Below are 19,615 nucleotides of genomic sequence, written 5' to 3'. Positions count from 1 at the left end.
GAGTAAAGAAAGGGAAGAGTAAGAAAGGACTGAAAATGGAAGGCAATGGAGAAATAGGGAGGGGTGAGTAAAGGTGAGTGCGGGAAACAGAGTAGAGCAGGATATGCTCCACATAAAATAAATACCGCAAGAAAATTTCAAAAGAAAAAAGATAAAAGTGACTTTCAAATGACTAGTAAGAAATTGGGAGCTTCCTACAGAGACATGTAACCTGAAGAGAGTGTATGGAAACTAATTATTATACAATAATATGCAAAATGGCCATATGATTTTCATGCCAAAATATTGTAAATATATTACTAATGCATACATTTTTACACGTGCATTTTAAAAGTTAGTTTATTATATTTAAAATCCTCCAAATATAGGCAATGAGATCATTTGACTTATATATACTTACATAACTTCTACGTATTTTAGCTGTTGAGTACAAGAATAACTTGCAGGCAAGTGACACTGGGACGAAATAATATTATGAAAAAATTTCAGCCAAAGAATTTTATGAATGAAGGGTAAGACTGAAAAATGAAGGTGATCATTTATTAAGGATTCTCCCAAAGACTATTTGGTTTTTTTCTTCTTTGAGGTATGTCCGGGTCCCGTCCAGGGCTTCACAGAGGAAGGAGATGGTCTGGGACTGAGATACACCCACAGACCCAGTTCCTTGTGGTTTTGTAATTTATATTTCTCACTCAAACGCAGTTGAATCCAAATATCAGAATGAGGAGACTCAGGGCCAGACCATGGCATTATCCAATCAATATGTGGTCTATAAATGTCAACCAGAAGGCATTAATCATGAAAATATTATTTTTAATAAAGACTTTTAGCAAAAGAGAAAATAGCCAACATGCTATAACACTCCAATCATATTTGAATTATAAATAAAGCACATATTCATAACATACATTTCGTTTCACCTACATATAGACACAGCTTTTTCTATGATCTGCAGGCAGAAAGCTTCCTAGTGGACACTCTGGCTATGGCCATGATGGCGATCAAAAACAACTGAGTACTTTTGAAAGAACACCGGTCTGGGTCTAATCAAAATGCACATGAGATGAATTTAAACATGTAGCAGAGACTGCTGTGAGGAAGGTATGAGAGGAAATAGGCTTTATTGAAACGATAGAGGAACAAAATTGTAGAATACTCCCCTCATCAACAAATTTAAGCACCAATTACAATAAAAAATGAATGAGACATAAACTATAATTTAGAACTTATTATATTATTAACACATCAAAAAATAAAAGTCATTGACCACCACTAGATATGAGTAGGCCATAGATCTTTTGAAAATTTATAAAGACACATTATCAAGAACCGGTATTTTCTTATATGACATATATTTCAGAATAATTTGTAGCAGACTGCATTTTGGGTCTTTGCATTTTTTTGTTTCATATTTGTTTGTTTGGATGATTAATATACGGTCTTACCATATACCCAGTCTCGCTTCTAATTGGCTATTCTCCTGCCTCAGCCTCCTGAATGCTGGGATAAGATGTATGTGCCACCACAGCCATCAGCAAGATTCATTTTTATAAAAGAACTCTAGTAGTAAATTCATTACAAATGCAAACTTTTTGAAGTATTTTTGAAGTCAAAAAGTAAAATGGGTCTAAGCCATCAACATAATGTACACTGATATCCTTTTCCTAGATGTCTCACTTTGTCCAACTTTCTGGCCACTGTTTGTCTTAGACTTTTCTGACTGTCTCTCTCTCTGAATCCAGTTCTCCTTCTCTCCTGCCCTGTGCCTTGTACTCTCCACACCTCCACAGTGCAGCCCTCCGAATGCACTGTCTTCATAATGCAGCCTTCCAAATATCCTCATAATAATCCAAACTCCACACATACAAGAACATGTCCTAACAGAATTTATCATCTGGAGATAACTGTGTTCAAGCTTATTTCTTCATTCTTCCAATGATATATGATAAATATTTTCTATGTAATATTTAATGTTTAATGTTTAATAATATATTAAATTAATAATGTATCATATATCATATATCATATATTACATAAACTATTTATGTATTATATATTTATATAAATATATATTGCATGTTGCATGTTATGTGTTACATGTTGCATTATATATTACATGTTATATGTTGTATATATGTTATATGTTCTATATTATATTTTATATTTTATATATTGTATACATGACATCTTTATACTGATCTCACTTTTTCTTTTGCTTTCAAAGCCACAAATTGTCATTGTCCCTCACACAGCATTGCTGAACTGCTGACAACCGCCTCCTCATTGCTCATTCCTTCTAAGCTAAAAGCACTAACATTATGGCACATTCTTTTCATCAGGTGCATCCTTGACTAAAACTTTCAAGGGCTGGTTTCCTCTCACAGTAAATCTAACTCTATTGCCTGGTTTTCAGTCCCAAATGCAGCCCTGTCTTCTGCCCAGGGCATTTTCCTTACAACTCACTTGCATCTTGCTCAGTGCTTTTTCTCCTCTTTTCTTCATGTAGAGTATCTTCATTCCTCGTGACCTTTTCTTCCACTGATGCTCATTAATAAAGGTCAAGCCCACTCCCTGAATAATGTCTCTCTGAATTATGCTTTTTTTCCAATTACCTATCTCTATTCTAAAACTCCAAGGTATCAACTCAGAGTGCTGAACCATCAATAATACTGTCATTTGTGTTTTTCTTAGACCTGTTGCTGTCGATCTTAAACTGCATTCTCATGCATGCATTCAAACTGTGGCTATGAGTGACATCAGAGTATAAGTGTCAAGAGATACCCCAGAACATCAGGAGTGCATTTTCAATTATAGCCAAGAGGACTAAATCCAAGTAAAATAGATATCCTATGAGAACTGAAAAAAAGCTATGTCCTGGGAAAGTAAGGGATATCTGGTAATGCCATCGGTTCATGCCTGTTAGCCTCTGTGTCTTCGCACATTCCCAGATAGGCATTTCCCATAGCTGAGGAGAGATGATCAGAGGCATCACAGCTATCTGTCCTTGAGCAATGATTCAAAATGGAAGAAAGACATTCCCTACTGCTGCTGGCAGTACAGTTTTTCCTGCGATTGGTTAGAAACCGACTCCTAGATCACTAGTCACATGACTGTGGTGAGCGTTTGTAAACGTCGGGTATGAATCATGATCTTCTGTGTTGGTATTTAAAGTGCAGTGCTGTTGAAAAGGGAAAACCTTGGTTCTTGGAAATCATATAGGCTTCCATCCATTGCATCTATGGTTACTTCCAATGCATAAGATAACGATGCTGAAAGTCTGTGACTAAACCTCTACGTGGGATGTCACCATATATTTCCTCATCTTTGGATAAATTTTCATGCATCAACAAATCAAGGAAGACATAGGATTCAGGAGGCTACAGGAGCCAGTCAGTTCTCCCACATTACAAGTCTAGAGGACAGCAAGGCCCTGAAACTTCTGAGCAACTTCCTCAGCTGGAGTTGCGCAGTAATGTGTCCCTGCCAGGGTGCCCTGATCTTTCTTCACATGTGCCTCGTGTACCCATTTACTTTGGCTTCAGAAAAACATTTTCCCTTGATTTCAATCTTTCGAAGCTTACTAATAAAGCTGGGGAAAACATACAATATGAACTTAGGAAATATGACTACTTGGACATTGTGGGATAAAAAGGGTTAAAACAATCTCCTGAAATCACTACAAGTCCCAAATTCCAAAAGTCTAGTTTTGGCTCATTTTCAAGGATAAGGCCTTGATTTCTTTATGGTAAAAAAAAATCTTATGACCATATAAGCCAAATGCTTTAATTCAAACAAAATGAGTATACAGGATTTAAAATACCTTGGAAATATTTTAGCATAATTGGAATCTTGAACAAATTTTATGGTATTTCCTGTACCTTTCCAGAATTCATGAGGTTTTACGTAGTTCTCAGTTCAGAATACAGTTGGGTGCTTCCTGGACTCTGAGCATATGAAAGTAGAGAAATTAGATAAATTAAAATATTTTCCTGAAAAGTTTATTGCTTATAAAACTTCAGAGGAATTAGCCTCAATAAAAATTTGAAAAACAGAAGTCATTCTCTCCTGCTAAACTTAGAATTGTAGTTTCCAGCTCTGAATTGACACCCGTAATAATGATTAGCCTTTCTTTCATAGGTGATGTTTCCCTATTTACACTTTGATCTTTATAAACATGTCTGCATTGAACAGCCAGGACCTAATTGGGCTTCCTGTTAAAATAGAAGCAATAGCCTCAGCTCCCTTAAATCACCTCTCCCCATGCTTACAGCACCTCTAAGAGGCAGAGACTCTCATTTTGCTCTTCTAACTTTAGCGTTCGATTACCAGGGTCAGCAGTTCCGTGAGTCACTGGACTCTGGAGCCGATGCTACTGTTTAAGACCCAGTCCCACAGGCACAGCTAAATCCAAGGACGTAGTGGTGAGCAAGCTCCTCCCCATTCTAGGTTCAAAAATTACTCTATGACCTTATGACCTTTATCTCCTTAGGGGATAGAGCCTCATTGGCCACATTGAAGAAACGTCTGTTTTGGAGCATGTGGCTTCCTTCCTGTGTTTGGGTTTTAGGTTAGAGTCTCAAATCACAATGTAAGATGTCATTCCTACGTCTTGGGGAAGAAGCGTGATTGGTGCATGTAAAAGGAAGGCATGAAACTCTTCTAACCAAGACAGCATCTCCAATAAAAATGCGAGAAATGGACAAGTTGCTTGACTAATAAAACTCAGCATGTTTTATTAATAAATAGCACACAATGGGTAGAGCTTAGCATGCTATCTTACTAGTAAATAGCACACAGAGAGTAGGATTCGCCTGCAGGATTTGGAAGAGTTGCCAAGATGGTATTAACGTAATGACGCCCACCCTTCCATTCCAAGTGGTATTCTATTATTTCAAAATCTTTACTTTGGCTTCTGTGCTCTATTCAAACACACTCAATTTTTCTCAGGGCCAGACTCTATCCTCTTCCAAACAAATCCACTCAATTAAGAGTCGATTTTTTAACTGGGTAGGAAGTTTTTAAGAGATAAATGTCTAGGGCTAACAAATGACCAGCCCTGGACAATAGAAGCATGCTCTGCAGACCTGAGCCATTTGGCACGTAGCCTTTCAGCTTCATTTTCTCCCCCGTCTCGCTGCACAGCCCCACCAGCTCTTAGGCTGAACCGTTCCCAGGATGTTATCTTGCTTCCCCAGCACCGTGACTCCTTGTCTAATTTATGCTTCTCTGGGTAACAATGTGCGGAGGCTTGTCATCAGCCTGGCCCTGCAAGCAAAACCAACTGCCGTCTGCTAGGCACTTGGTGAGCACATTATGTACACACAATAAGATGTTGTTCCCTCCACACAGATGCATGAGGCTAAAAAATAGCATTATCATAACATCTCCCAGCTTAGCTATTTTGAGGCTGCTGCACCCCCATATTACAAAGCCTCGCTATTTATATGATCATGCATATGGAAGACCCACCCCTCCTGGGAGATGTCAGTCCAGTGTGCTCAGAGACAAAATTATAGGCCCCAAACTTAAACATACCCTCATCCTGGCTGCTTATCTCTGTTGAATGCCGGCCAAGTTTATTAATAATTTTTAAGTCAAAAAGAAACAAAACAATTTTAATTTGATAAAAGATAACAAAGCAACAGGAACAAGAACTATAGCCAAACTCAGCCTAAAGGTGAACCTCCTAGGTCATAGGAGATGGGGAAGAGAGCCAAAGAGCTACATGTGCTGGCCCTGGCTAGGCTATTACTTACATGTGATGACAGCTGGATTCCTTTTCGGGGTCTCATTGTTCACAGAGGTATCAAGTGAAGGGGCATATTTACTGGCATGAAAGTTTCTGAATGCACTTAACATAGTCTGTAGGAAAGCAATGACAAAAACACAAACCATGTTGACCTGACTTTTCAGGTTCCATGAAGAATTTCTTTTCCAAATGTATCTGACATTGTGAGGAAGTCTGTTTTGAGTAGCCCATCATGACAGAAGGATCAGTGTTTTCATCCCTGTCTTCCCAGAAAGTGCAAGACACTCATGCATATTGTTAGCTCAACTAGCAAAGAGAGACAAGGAAGTGCTTGATGCATAACAGCAGTTCTCAACCTTCTTAACTCTGTGACCCCCTTAATACAGTTCCTCATCTTTGGTGACCCCCAACCATAAGATTATTTTGTTGATACTGCATAGATGCAGTTTTGCTATTGTTATGAGTCAGAATGTAAATATCTGTGTTTTCCAATGGTCTTAGATGACGCCTGTGAAAGGGTGGCTAGATGGCCCCCCAAAGGCACCAGTAACCACAGGTTAAGAGTCACTGGTATATATTTATTCATCCAAGAGCAACTTAGGGAGGGATTACTATTTAAGGCATTTCTGAGCGCTATGACTTGGAGGTGGACCTGTGGGAGAATGATTGTCTTAGTTGGACTATTAGTCCCGCTTATCTGATACATGGCCTCCTCTAGAGACAGCCTTCAGAAAGATGAAATAGGAGGAAGATGCAAAAGTTTCTGGCTCTTCAATCAAAATGCAGAGTTGTGGGTGGAGCAAGACCCAGCCGAGAGCATCAGTGAAACAAGTTGTATACCAATGGCTCAGGGAACGTTGTAGAAGGAGAGAAAACGTTGTAAGAGCCCAAGGATCAGGGAGTTTGCTCTGAGATTTCATCTCCTAGGAAAGTCAGAAGCTACACCCATGAAGTCTCATCAACACGGCTGCCTAAACATGAGCTGAACTAGAACCACAACAAACATGCTAAACCAGACAGGAAAAAAACCCAAGAGGCTTCAACCTTACACAAAGAACTACAGGCAACTAAGGAGTGCTCAAAGTGGCAGAAATAGTCGTCTGGGGAGGAACACACCAACTGTTTATCCAAAACCAAATGGTCAGCCCTGAAACAAACTGTATAGTCTGAGTAGGTGGTTTAAGGGGGAAAAAGTTATATATGTGGGCACATGCATGTGCACACACACACACAGAGACACACATCAACACTCCAATTTTTAAAAAGCCAAGAATCTGAAAGAGAACAATGAGGGGTATATAGGAAGACTTGGAGTACAAAAACTGAGGTAATTATAATCTCAAAAATATAAATGATAATTGCTTTAAAGATTCTGGTTCTAGGTTCTCTACATGACCTACTCTCTATTATATAAAACTTAAATCTTCATTGTCAAAAGCAAAAGTAAGTAATCTCTTTTCCCAAATTAAAGAATCTAAAGCTATCTCTTACAAATGAAACTACCCACTGGAAGAGCCTTCAGCCGGTGAGAAAACCCTGCTAATTAAGGTTGAAATCTATGATTGTCTACTAGCCTTCTGGGCTCTATGCAAAATTTCCACTAGCAGGGCTTCCCCTTCTCTGACCTTGTCTGGGGAATTTAAAAACTCACACACACACACACACACACACACACACACACACACACACACACACACCTCTACCTGCAGAGTGCCACATAGCCTTAGTTAGATTACAGCTTCAACTTCCTTTCACCTGTTAATAACCTGTTCAACTAGCACCTGAGATTCCTGAAATGCCTCTTTATGCTAATGAGACATCTTGGTACCTTAAGCCTTCAGCAAATGGCCTTTGCTCATCCCAGATATTCTAGCCCCCTATTTCAAAACTATATAAGCCTTGAATCATCTCCAAGTAAAGTTGATCTGACTCCCCGGTTCTGGTCCCGGTTTCATTATTACCATACCTACTCACTGGCCTTCCGAACTTCCCCTGAACATCATCTCTGCTCCCTTTGCCCTTATGGACTGATACCCACCAGTGATTCCTGATAGGCAGGGAGGGTCATAGATGACACCCAACCTGGGGCATTGGAACATGCTGGAAATTTGTGAGTACCACCTCAAGCAAGAGGGTAGCAGCATCTTGCCTGACCATACTGACCTGATGATTGATTGGTTCAGTTTCCTTTCTCTTCTCTGCTATACGTTCAGTCTGTGCCTTTGCATAGGACTGGAAACAGTTTGTGGAACATCTGGTACTTCTTGATCGGGGCAATTCCCTGATATTAACCAAAGGTTCCCCTACCCTCTTTCCAGACTTCCCACCCAGACAGGCTCTAGCCCTCCACTGAATTTTGTACTGTCACACGTGACCTAGCTCCTGTTCTTGGCCCCATTTCTCACCTCTGAATTTGGACTTCTGGATTAGGTGTGGCCCTAAGACAGACTCAAGTGTCTCAGCACCCTCTCCAGTGTGGTGTGTAAGACACCAGATGGAACAGGCCACTCAGGAAGACACTAGATAACTACTTCACTCTTCAGCCAAAGCATGTGCTAGAAGACATTACATCTGCTATTTCTGGGAAGGTAAGATGCTATTATGGTGGGGACCTGAGGAAGCAGGCTTTGCTACTGGCTTGTCAGTCTTCATAACATCGTTCCGCATCAGAGGATGACACTTTATTGTAGTGTCTATCCCTTTAGCTAAGAGTTTCTCAAACTTCCTTTGGAAAGACAGAACCAGGACTTTTTCTGTGATTGCAAAGACCAAGTTAGCTGCAAAGAGCAAGATGAACTAGCCGCATAGGCTCTCAAAACGGGAAAAAAAATACAGTGTGTCTTTGGTTGAGTGAGAGACAATTGCCTTTTGCCCTGATAGAAAACTCCTCTTCTGGAATTTGAAAATGCTAGATTATTTTTTTCAAGATGTAAACTGTATTGTGCTTCATCCATAATGCATACCTCCTCCTAATTCCCTTAACTTCTTGCAGGATGAGGGAGCAAACCAAAATTATCCTTGAAATCAGTGGATCTCAAACTTGGTTGCATATTAAAATCACATGAAAGCTTTCAAAATTCCCCAATCAAGTTATATCCCAGACCAATTAAACCAGAAATCTCTGGGGTATGGGACAGAGGCCTTTAGTCTTCAGAGCTTGCTGGGAGGTTGGGGTTACAGGAAGGAGCACAGATGAAAGACCACTGCCTGAAGCACACAGATGTCCTCTGTGGCATGTCCCATGTGAATCTAAGAATTATGACTTAAATATGAGTAGCAATGCATTAACAATATTTCTCAACAGTGTCTTAGCTTTTCTATATTCTTCTTTTTTAAATTTATTTTTATTTATATGTATTGGTGCGATATATGTATCTCTGTGTGAAGGTGTCAGATTTTGGAGTTATAGACAATTTTGAGCTGCCATGTAAGTGCTAGGAATTGAACCCAGATCCTCAGGAAGAGCATTCATTACTCTTAACTGCTAAGCCATCTCTTCAGCCCTTTCTATATTCTTACCACAACACTAATAAAATCTTCTAGGTGCTAGAACTGACCTGAAGGGCTCCTCAATGAGGACTAGTTTCCATGGTACTATACGATATCACGCAACAAGCTTCTGAAGAAGAGTAGCACCCAACAGTCCTACAAGCTATGACACTAGTGAACCATACAACCACCAGAGTGGCATGATAACCCAATAGTATATCTAGCAGGTAAGACCTGCTCAAGAAGAGGAAAATCACGCCTAGTAATAGAAATTAAGTCAGCTAGTGAAGTCAGCTAGTGAAGATCTTGGAGAAGAACCTATAACTTCCCATTATTAACCTCCATAATAATCAACCAGTATAATCCCTACATACATTCTAAGAATTTATCCTTACACCTACAGATAAGCATAGTCCTCACCCCTCATCCAAGACACTTCTCTTTACATGAGACGAAGACAACTACAGGCAGCTACAACCAATCGCAATGACCATTTGCTTCCCAGGCCCAAGCTAGATACCAACAATACAATACCCCCACCTAGGGCTCAGGAACACTGCAGAAGAAGGAGTGGAATTATTGTAAGAGCCAAAGGAACAGAGAAAGTGCTATACGATTGTGTCTCTTGGGAACATCAGAAGCTACATCTATAAAGTCTCTACCTATAGCTATCTACCTACAGATGAGCTGACCAAGAACAGCAGTAGGGATGTTAATGTGGATGGGGAAGGTTCGGGAAGCCTCAGTCCTCCACACAGAGCTAATACAAGCAGCTAAGGAGCTCTGAAGGCAGAGGAAAGAGTCTCCCCCAGGAAAAAGCACACTACTTGGTACCCAAATACCAAATGTTCAGTCCTAAGCATGTTTGGACACGAGTAACAATATACATCTTCTGGTTTGGATAGAGGGAAACACACTGTGTTTCTTCTTTAAGGCTTATAGAATAATATGTATGAACACCAGAGCTTCTTTTAAAACGTGTAAATTAGTGAGGATACCGGGAAGAACTGGCTTTCGCCATTGTCAAGAGTGTTTGCCTTGCCTTTAGGACATGGGCAGAGGATACAGAAAGCTTCATTAACCAAGGAAAAGAGATGCCTGGTTCTGCTTTACTTGTCTGTTGTCAAACCGTTAGAATAAACAAGCACTGCTCTGTACTGCAAACTTTTGAGAGTGAACAGGAAAACTGCCCACCTTCATTCTTCACTGGACCTGATGAATTTTCCATCCTAAGTTTCATGAACCAAGATGAACTATCTGTTGTTTGGAGGTGTGTGCTGTCTCCATGCCCACATGCACACACAGAACCCAGAGGGCATCAAAAGCGTAGTGATTTTTTTCTCTCCAAGCACACTGTGCTGGTAATTGCGCGTCTCATTTGGCTATTGTCAGTTGCAGAAGAGTTTTCAAAATACAGGCCTGTCAATTCTCACTGAAAAATAATGAAGAGGGCGACCATTTAAGGTAAACAGAGCAAGCCATTGTCAGGAACAATAGACACTCATGGTATCTAAAATTGCACATTAGGTTAAAAAGAAAATGTTCTGGTTCTGTTGGACTCAGAAGTGGAACAAGAAGAATCCAATGAGTACATCTGAATCCTATCTGAAATAGTTTCCTTCCTGCCTCGTTATATGCAATTCTTCAGGGTAAATACTAAAGTAAGCCCTCCTTCCTCCTCAATAGCACATCATTTGCTTTGCTTGGATTCCTTGGAGGAAAAAAAAAGTGCCTAGGAAATGGACGTTGTCCACTTCTGCAAAGAGCAAGTCAAACAAAGCCAAAGAGAACACAGATTCTCATTCATCTGGTGGCGTTTCAGCTCAGAATTACTCATGTCGCCTGGCCCCTGCTGCGTCACTGACTAAATTCCAGGCCAGTGCTAAGGCTACAGTGTTTGGGGTGGGGGTGAAGGGAGCCAAACAAGTCATACAGAGGTCAGCAGACATCAAAATCATAACTCCTTCCAGGCCACCCTTTAAATGCTGTAGGAATACATCTAGAACAGCAAGGGTCACACTGACACCTTACAAAAGGCTGACTCCATTTGTCCCAAAAAGGTGAACAGTCTTGAAACAGCCAGAGATGAAGTATGAAGATGTCCACCTTACGTATTCATAAGCTACTTATCAGATTTCTGAATGAGGAAGCCTAGGAGCCTACCAATGACACAGAGATAAGGGCAGAAACTCATTTGTGTACAATTTCATCTGTAGGAATACGTCTCTAAGGGCACCACTGTTTTCCATTTAATAATTCCAAATTCTCTATCCACCCAGTAAGTCACAGTGCTTTGACTCTAGACCCAGGAGGTCACAGAGCTCAGACCCCACAGAGGGCAGCACAGTAATAACACAGCATCTAAGACAGACAGATGTCATCCCAGACAGATGTTTTCTAAGGTGCCCAAGTGTTTGCTGACACCTGTGGTGATGTTGTCCGGCTCAGAACTCTGCCCTCATTGGTTGGAAATCTTCTTTGTACAAATGAATCTCATTCTTCCTGTGTTCCCAGAAAACAGTAGAACAGAGTGGTTCATCACATGGCATGGACATAATTCATGAATGGAATCGCAACCAATTAAAGTATAAAAACTAATTTGTTCACGTATCAATCCGACAGCCCTACACTGATCTTTTGTTTCCATATTTAGGATTATGTTTATACATTTACATTATACTCGACATTGGATCACTGTAGACAATTAGGTAAAGAGGTAAATTTCACCTAGCTTTAAGTAAACATGCACAATTTATTATTGGTGTTATTATTAGGTTTATTGCTACTGCTCAAAGACATACTGTTCTGAATTCCATTTCAGTTTTTCCTAAAGTCATCCCAATGAAAAGGGTTTTTTATGCATTTGTTTATTTGTTTGTTTTATGTTACAAAGATTAAACCCAAGATCTTGTGCAGGCTAAGCAAGTGAGGCAACCAGCCTCTAGACCTAAGCCTTAGAATTGCTTGCTTGCTTGCTTGCTTGTTTATTGAGACAATATCTCACTCACTTTTAGACAACGCTGACCTAAAACTCACTTGGCAGCCCAGGTAGGACTAAACTCAAGCCAATTTTTCTGCCTCAGCCTCCTAGGTCTGCATTTTCAAAGGAAAAGGTATTTAATGCTTGCACAGTGTTTCTTGCCCAAGGGTGAGAAAAAAAAAATATATCTTATATAATAGAGCTAAAGCACGCACAGAGATTTCATGGACATTTACTTACCCTGAAGAATCCCCTTCAGGTCCATGAAGCTGAACATGTATAACCTTGAGTGTAATGTGTCTTCCTTGAAACTTGAAATAATTGAAAGCAAGTAAGTGTGCTCTCCGTGAATCTATTTTAAATTTGACTTTACAAATCAAAGATGCGGTTATTGTCCGTTCCAAGTTAGAGAGTATTTTCTTTAAAGAAAAAAAGGAACACAATGGTAATCTGTGGTAGAATACAAGAAAACACAGTCTCTGATTCATGGGCCTTTGATCAGTTATGAGTCTGCATTAGCCACCAGTCACTGCGGTAAGGGGCTTCTCTGGTAAGGGTGAAACTAGCACAAATCTGTGGGTATAAACATAAATATTAAGAAGGTAGTTTCACAACATGGCCATTTAGGGAAACATCACAATAGGTTCTTCCTTGGGTCCTATGAGCTTGTTGGTGACACACTCCCATCAGCACTAATTAGGCTCAGGGACAATAACAATAATTTGAAAAGAGAACATAGAATCATCAGAAAAATGGGTTGATGGATCCCAGGGGAAGTTGGAGGAAGATGATAGATGGTAGATAAGATCAAAGTGCATTGTACACATGTGTGAAATAAATTAACTATTGTCATTTAAAGTATGTAACTTTTGCATCTTTATTATTTTATTAACATTACTTTTATTTTTTATAGTGCAGTTATTACTCCCCTCCCAGTCTGCCCTCCCATAGTTCTTCATCCCATTCCTCCTCACCTGTCTCCAAGAGTATATTCCCAACCCACCCCCACAGGCCTCCCCACTCCCAGGGGCCTCAAGTCTCTCAAGGGTTAGGTGCATCTTTCCCTACTGAGGCCAGACCTAGCAGTCCTCTCCTGTATATGTGTCAGGAACCTTGAGATCAGCTGGTGTATACTGCCTGGTTGCTAGCTCAGTGTCTGAGAGATCTAGGGGGTCTAGGTTAGTTGAGACTGCTGGTCTTCCTATGGGGTTGCCCTCCTCTTCAACTTCTTCAAGCCTTTCCCTAATTCAACCACAGGGATCCCTGACTTTAGTCCAATGGTTAGGTGTAAGTATCTGCATCTGTCTTGGTCAACTGCTTGTTGGGCCTTTCAGAGGACATCCATGCTAGGCTCCTGTCTGTACCATAGCATCAGTAATAGTGCCAGGCCTTGGAGCCTCTCCTTGAGATATATCCCAGGTTGGGCTGTCACTGGACCACCTTTCCCTCAGTCGCTTCTCCATTTTTGTCCTTGCTGTTCTTTTCAATGGAACAATTATGGATCAGAGTTTCTGACTGTGCGATGGCAACTCCATCCCTCCTCTTGATGTCCTGCCTTTCTACTGGGGGTGGACTCTTCAAGTTTCCTGTCTCCATGATAAACATTTCATTTAAGGTCCCTCCCTTTGAGTCCTGAGAGTCTCTCACCTCCCTGGTCTTTGGTACATTCTAGCAGATTCCCCGACCTCCCGCCCCCGGAGCTTGCATATTTCCATTCATTCTGATGGCCCTCAGGGCTTCTCTCCTATCTTTCCACCCCCATACCTGGTAAATTAATATTTCTGCCTCTTTCTGTTTACTTAACTTGTACAATCTCACCTAGAATATAGGTCTTCACAATCTTTTATATCAATCTTTATTATATATTATTTCTCTATTCCTCATGTTTCTTTATTTGTCTGATGTTTATTAGAAAACACTCTATATAGGTGTGTGGGTCTTATTCATTCAGTGTTTCCTGGATACCTATGATGAGCTAGGCATTATCCTAACTTCTTCATGCAAATTCTTTCTCTCTTCTCCACAACAAAGTTCATAATTTAAAAAAAAAAATTTAAATAGCTAGCCAGTTCTCCAAGGTAGCATTCTACTTTGAGATCTGTGGCTTCAAAATAGTGAGTGTCAATTAAAATTATTTCCAAAAGTCTAGCATTTGTCATTCGCTCCAGGTCCCTTCTACTTTATTAACCAATTATTCCGTGATGGCTGAGGCTAACTCAGAATTAGAATTTCTTCACTTTGCTTCTGTAAACTTTACTGACAGAAAGGTGTAAATGGAAGAAAACATTCTCTCTCTGGTGTGAAAACCATGCATGCATCTGCCCATGTCTAGACATGAAACAGCACACTCAAGGTGAAAATTCCACATGGATTAAAATCCCACAGAACACCACACCAACAGAGCGAAGAAAAGCAACACTAGGCTCAGTTGAGATCGGGGTAAAAAGTCAAAATCTGAAACATGCCCTAAGGAGAGTTGCTTTCATCAAGGCTTTAGAAGCCATTAATAGTTAAAATAATCTTATTTTAAAAAAGCATTTCAAAATAGGTGCATTTTACTGCTTCTCGTTTAATCAATACGCATGGCAAGTCCAGGGGAGTTTATAAAAAAATTATTGAACACTGGAAAGAGACCTAGCATGTTGACTTTGGAACTATATTAGCTGAGCAATGTCAGTCGCACTTAAGATTTGTGAGGCCATAGAGAAATGAAGAGGCCTACCTGTGGTGGTCTGAATGGAAATGGTTCCCAAAGATTCATTCATAGGGAATGGCGTTACCAGAGGTGTGGCCTTGTTGGAGTAGGTGTGGCTTTGTTGGAGGAAGTATGTCCTTGGGGGTGGGCTTTGACCTTTCAGATGCTCAAATCAATCCCAATCTCTCTCTCCTTCTCTTCTAGTTGTCTCAGATCTAGACATAGAACTCTCCACTGCCTCTCCTGCACCGTGTCTACCCATGTACTGCCATGCTTCCCATCATGACAATGGACTGAACCTCTGGGCCATAAGCCAGTTCCAATTAAACACTTTGCCTTTTAAGAGTTGCCATGGTCGGGCTTGGGGTGTAGCTCAGTTGACAGAACCTAGTCAGCAAGCACAAAGCCCTGGAGTTGATCTCTGAGTTCAAGACCAGCCTGGGTTACATGAGACTGTGTCTCAAAAACAATTGCAAATGTGATTTGGGGAGCTGGCCTCGGACAGAAAAGAGTTGCCATGGTCATGGTATCTCTGCAGAGCAGTAGAAGCCACAACCCTGCCTTTACCTCCATTTTCTCATCTGTGTAGCAGAGCTAATGGTTCTTACAACAGGATTGTTGAAAGAATGGAATGGAACAATACATGCAGAATGCTGAGAGAATTCCTACATGGTGCAGGTGCTCAATATTAATCACTGCTATCACTAATCCAATAAACAACAAGACTACCTTTCACACTCGGAATGCAGCCTCTGTCTTTAAATAACAATTAATCCAGTAGAAAGGAAAGCACCAAGAAAATCGACAGAAATGCAATTATGACAACTCTCTAAGTCTCTCTTTTGAGTTATGAACCCATATAGCTTACCAGGATCTGCCCACATTCGTCTTCAATTCTCTGGTCTTGGTGATCTCTATTGAAAGAATTCAGAGGGAGGAAAGAAGAGTAGAACATGAACGATATGACAAGGGGTGAGAGTAAAAAAAGCTAAAGAGGTCTTGGTGCCTATTTATGTTTTAGGTAAAGCTTTGTATTAATCCTAATACCTCCTGACCAGACAGCTTTTCCTGGAGGACATGTTCCTACCTGACTGATTGACAGGCCTATTTGGGTTAACTGGTAGGAGAGGACAGTGGTATGCTGTTAACCTAACAGCCTCTGCTTGATAGTTAACACCTGGAGGGCGGATAAGAACGTCTCCACCCAGGAGCAGTGCAGTTCAGACCCTATTCTTCTGGCCCTGTAATAAGAGTCCTGCAGTTTCATCTCCTAGATGTACAAACTGCTGGTTATGAGAGAGGACACATGTAGGCATAAATTTTTCACAGCCTACTTTTAATAAGGGTTCAATCTCTCCTCTAGTCCACCACCCAGCAGAGAGAGTGGAAGAGAAAAGTTATTTGGATATGGGGGAAGTGGACCTGTTCAGAAATCGTTCTTTGGGAGTAAGTTCAATCTTCTTTGTATTAATACTAATATCTCCTGTCCCAAAGAGTCCCATAGCAAACACCAAATAAGACTCAGCAGCAGCAGACCAGTCTTCTAGGAGGGCAGACCCAGGCACAAACCAACAGCTACAGTCCAGTCCTTTCAGCATGTAGACACCAGGCAGCTGTAGTTCAATGCTGAAGAAACTTCCAGGCATGCACGCTGCCACAGGAACCTCACAAGCAGTTCTTGGGTGAGTTTCTCTCAATGGCAGCACTACCACAAGTTGAGATCAACAATCACTATGTAAGGCGGACCAATATGTGCATGTTGTTAGCAAAGAATAGCGAGACGGAGCAAACCAAACCAATGCTAGGTGCTCGTCCCCAGCTGTCTGTGGGGTCATATTTATAATCCTTCATCAAGTGCCCTTTTGCATGTTTGCTAGAGCCAAGCATCCTTTCACCTGTGTCTGCTTTAGGAAAATAGTCTTTCACATGTTTGCTTTAGCAAGACATACTTTCTCCTGTGTGCCCCAATAAAACATCATTTCACATAAACTTTCAAAAGGACTTGAAGTTTCTACTTCAGACACCTATCTCCTGTGATCTCCATAACTGTTAGTACCTCACTAGCTAACAATCATAGCCATTTACCTGTTTAGCTGAACTCTCCAGATGAGTTTCTGACTGACTTCTCAACAATGAATTTCTGCATTCAGTCAGCCAACAAGTTTCTTCCTTCTCCTTTTTTTCAGAAAGTAATATCTTTCTCTACCTACCCAGTAATGCTCTTGGGCAATTCAAAGTCTTTTCTTGCTTTCTCTTTAATCCTATACAGTCTATCATAAATTCTGCTTAGTATTAAAAAGAAGAAACCACCCACTTCAAACATTTCCACTTCTCTCCATCTATACAGGCAAATCCTTGGTGAGACACCATTGTCTCTCCGAGACTAACGTAGTAATTTACTACCCCATGGATGGAGACAGTATCACAGTCTAGACATTATCCCTGCAACCCCAAACCTTTCTCAATTGAAGTTTCTAATAAGATCATTTTTAAAAAATGTTATACATTTTCAATCTTTTTTGATATGATATGCTTAATAAACGAAAGTATATTTTATACTCTTCATTGTGTATTTCATTAAGTCAGGGTTGGATTCAATGTCACTCTGTAGCAGAAAATCACCTTGAATTTCTGATCCTTCTTCTGCCTATACCCTGTAGTGCTGAGAGGACAGACATTCATGTCTATTCCCAGGGCTTCATGTGTACTAGACAAGTTCTCTACCAACTGAGTCGCTACCCTCGTGGCATAGTTTTCAAATCATTTGGTCTAGAAGAAAGCACTAAAACCATATTTCATAATTACTCTGGTGTTCTTGAATTTACATATATGATATCACCTGGTTTTAGTCACTGAGATTAAAAATGATGTGCCATTACAAATGACCCCAGGACTGCTTTATTGAATGTTTACAAACAGACCTTATTCTGCCTGTAAAACTACCACAAAATTACAGAAACTGTTATGATTCGTCCCACTAGAAAATCCTTGAGTAATGTGTTCACCATAGAGACATGGGACTAAAATAAACGTAGAAATCAGACACCAGAAGAAGAAAAAGAGGTGTGTTTTTAAAAGAGAAGCATTGTAAGAAAGTCTTTTGTATTTTATTTCATTTCTTTAAATTACATTTGTCTTGCTGTGCATGTTCATTGTTTTTCTTTTAACAGAATTTAAAAAATGAAAAGTTAATTAAATGTAACAAGTATACAAACAATAACTTCTTTATTTTAATAGAGTTAAGTTAGTTGACTATTGCCAATGACCTTAATGGTTTTGTCATGGGATGTTTTTACCATTTAAAAATTAAATTTTCTTGAGAATCCTATATTATGATTCCTTTGGGTATAGAAGAACAATGATGGTCTCTTTTTTTCACAAGCTGTACTACATTATAAACAGATGTTAATTAAGCACTATTATGAACAGAGCACAAGGCAACAACAATGGAGGAAAGTATACTTTGGTTCTGGTCTTTACAGGCATTAAATTCTGTGGGAAAGGGGAACATTGAGTATATACATCAAAAGGTAGAGGAAAATGAAAAGAGCTTGACTGAGGGTTAGGGAAACAAGAGAGACAATAGGAGTAAGAGATGGCTGAGGAGTTGAGGAAATAGCTCAGTAAGAGCTCTTATTCTGTAAGCACTAGGACCTGAGTTCAAATCTCCCACCTACATTTAAAAAAAAAAGCCATAGGACTGTGCCATGTTGCCCAGATCTACAGCACTGTGGGATACATGGTGCAATTTGTGGATTCTAAGAGCCCTCTGATCAACAAATCTCATCAAAAAGGCAAGCTTCAGAAACAATGAGGGGCTCTGACTTCCGGAGAGAAGGTGAGGATCAAAACAGGAGGAAAACTGACACCCTTTCTTGGCCTCACCTGCTCAAGCATGGGAACACACACTCACAAACTCATATGTGTGCACTACACACGCACGCATGCACGCACACACGCACTAACCAGAACCTCTTAAATATTGGCTCTATCATGAATGATAGGGAACCTAACACATGAAATTAACTTGACTCCTTAATTTCTTATTTGTATGACAAATATGTTAAGCTTATTCATAAAAAATTAGATGGTTAATATTTCTGTTCATCAATATTTTGCTTGCATCAATGAATATATATATATATATATATCAATTTGTCTGGATTTTATTTCCCAGATGTTTTTATCAAAAATCTATTTTGCATATTTCTGTAAAGATATATAAGAAAAGGTTAACGTTTATATTAATCTTAAAAAGTATCTCCCATAATATAGATGAGCCTTCTACAATAAAGTAAAAACTTGAGTAGAACACAAGTCAGGTCACCTATACATCCTGAAGCCAGTAGAAATTCTACCAGAATCTGGCCTTTGGATTTAAACTCAACATTGTTTGTTGCCTCTTCTCCAACCCACCACCCCATCCACTGATCTTGAACTTCCTAGTTCCCATAACAGTGTAAGTCAATTTCCTTAAATAAATATCATTTTATACATCTCCTTGTTCCTTTTTTCCAGAACACTCTAATTCTGTTGCCTTTGAAAAATTTGTCTTAACTATGGACCCTTGTACTCTTCTAATGGCTAAAGTTTATGACTTTTAAAGTCTGTTTTGAGGTCTAGTCTTTAGATATACCCCAAGACTAATCTTTCAAGAATGCAATTATGAATAATGTTAACTGAGGGGTCTCTATACTGTCAT

This window comes from Rattus rattus, chromosome 3 (assembly GCF_011064425.1).
Source record: "Rattus rattus isolate New Zealand chromosome 3, Rrattus_CSIRO_v1, whole genome shotgun sequence".
NCBI classification, from domain to species: Eukaryota; Metazoa; Chordata; class Mammalia; order Rodentia; family Muridae; genus Rattus; species Rattus rattus.
Note: the sequence above shows the minus strand (reverse complement) of the source record.